The following is a 2,330-nucleotide window of genomic DNA, read 5'->3' as shown; positions in this document are numbered from 1 at the left end:
GGCGGGCGGGGGACGGGGGACGGGGGGCAGGGAGTGGGGGACAGGGACCGGGCCAGGGGGCCATGGACCATAGTGGCGGTGCTGAGATCCACTTTGCCTTGCAGCTGCTGTCGCAGTGCTTCCAGGTGGTGCTGGCTGTGCACCTGGGCAACGACTCCACCCCCGAGGTGCACGCTGCCTTCGACAAGTTCCTGTCGGCCGTGGCCGCTGTACTGGCAGAGAAGTATAGATGAGCCGTCGCCCGTGCCTGGGTACCATCAATAAAGACACCTTTGCTGCAGCACTGTGTCCGTCTGTGCTGGGGCTGGGGGCCGGGGTGGGCTGCGGTGTTGTGGTGCTCCCATCGGAGAGAGGAGGGGAGCTGCTGGTGAGGCCAGCCATGGTACAGGGGTGCACCACTGGCTGTGGGCTCCCTGGGTGCCCCCCCGGGCCCTGCCTGCTTCCACCCCGCCCCAGCTTGGGATGCAGCCGATGCTGGTAGCAGGACCCGGGGAACGGAGCTCAGCCTGTCGCCTCGCCGTGCTTGCATCCCTCTGGGGAGCAGGGGGAAGGATGCACCAAGCCAAATGTGGTTCTTGCATCCCCTTGAAGGATGCTCCATGGGGGTAGGATTAATCCCTCCTGGCTCCATCTATCACGACGGTCATTTAGGACTTTATTGGGGATGCTGTGGGAGCTAAGTGCCTCCATGAGCTCCACAGGTAATCAGACAAGTTCATGGAGTGAAAAAAACCCACCACAGACCATTAAGCACAAACACTGTACTTGAGCTCAAGCCCCTGAGCCACAAATCCCCGTCGACTGCCAGGGAAGTGCTCCCACACTTGCCCCGGGTGTCTGCTCTTCTCCTGGCACCTGGGCAGGGTGGGAGTGGGGTGGGCAGAGCTGCAGTCCAGCACAGGGCCACCGGTTTCAGGGTTTTGGAGCCTGAATTAAAAAAATCATTGTCTTTAGATCTCAGGTGATGGGTTATAAGATACTAAACTAGCCCTGGGTTTGCTCTGCACTGTGACGCCAGAGGGAGGAGTTGAGCGTTCTTGAGGGATGGGAGACGGTGCATCAGGAGAGCGGTGCCTGTAGTGGCCGAGTGCAGGCAGCAGCCGGGCACTGGGTGTTCAGGGACCCTGGCTGCACAGGAACACAGGGCTGGGAGTCCCTGGGCCATGCCGGCCTCTGCTCCTGCAAGTGCATTCATGAACCCACAGCACTTTTCCTCCATCCTCAGACACGTCCCAGTCTACATCCCAGTGTCCTCACGTGCATTTCCACCTACTTATTCTTGTGCCACCGGTTTGAAGGGCTCTTCTGCCTTTGCAGTTTGCCCCCCTGATGCACACACAGGCAGCAGACACCCCCCCCCGCCGCTGTTTCCCTGGGCTCCACTTCCCAGAAGATCAGCCCCCCCGTCCTCCCCTCCCTCCCTGCTCTGAAATGGTGCCAGCTCGAGCTAATCTCCCCCAAACACAAACGATAAGAACCGTCGGCCATGGAGGAAACACGGGTGTGAACTGTCCCCTGCGTGCCTGCGCCAGCTTTCGAACCTACTGGAAGCATCACAGGCCCCCTCACCCTCCTCACCCTCCTCGTCTTCCTCACCATCCTCATCTTCCTTGCCCTTCTTGCCTTCCTTACCTTCATCATTTGGGGCACACAGGGCTCACCATGCGCCGCTGTGGCCCTGCGTGCCTTGCTTCCCCGGCTGTGAGCTCCTGCTGCTGCACGCCAGTGCTTGCATCAGTGCCCGGCGCTGATCCCTGTGGCTCTGCCAAGTGTCCCCCCTTCCCAGGAGTCAGGGTCACCCGGTCCCCCCGCAGCACTGGGGCCAGCACAGCAAGTGCGCAGGAGAGAGGGCTGGGGCAGGGGAGCTCTGGGGTCTGTACACAAAGGGATGCGACTGCGGTTCGGGGAGCAGGGGGTGAAGAGGGCACACACTTTGGGGTACACCGGTTTGGGGTACACTGAGGGAACAAGAGCAGGAGGTGCAGTGGGGCAGCGTGGATGAGTCGCTGTGTGTATAGGGGCCGCGTTGAATGGCAGGGTGTGCGTAGGGGCAGCGTGTGCGCGCAGGGACAGCGTGGGCACGGGGGCTCTGTTGGATGGCAGGGTGCGTGTAAGGGCAGCGTGTGTGTGTGTGCAAGGATGGTGCATGTGTAGGGGCCGCGTTAGATGGCGGTGCACGTAGGGGCAGTGCGTGTACCGGGGCAGTTCACCTGTGTGCGTGGGGGCTGTGTTGGGTGGGTCAGCCTGTCCGTGGAGGTGCCCGTGCCTAACCCTGCAGTCAGCCTCTGCCGGAGGGGACGGACCACCCAGCCTGCGCCGGTGGGGGCCTC

This window comes from Pygoscelis adeliae, unplaced genomic scaffold (assembly GCF_000699105.1).
Source record: "Pygoscelis adeliae isolate BGI_AS28 unplaced genomic scaffold, ASM69910v1 Scaffold85, whole genome shotgun sequence".
Classification (NCBI taxonomy): Eukaryota; Metazoa; Chordata; class Aves; order Sphenisciformes; family Spheniscidae; genus Pygoscelis; species Pygoscelis adeliae.
Note: the sequence above shows the minus strand (reverse complement) of the source record.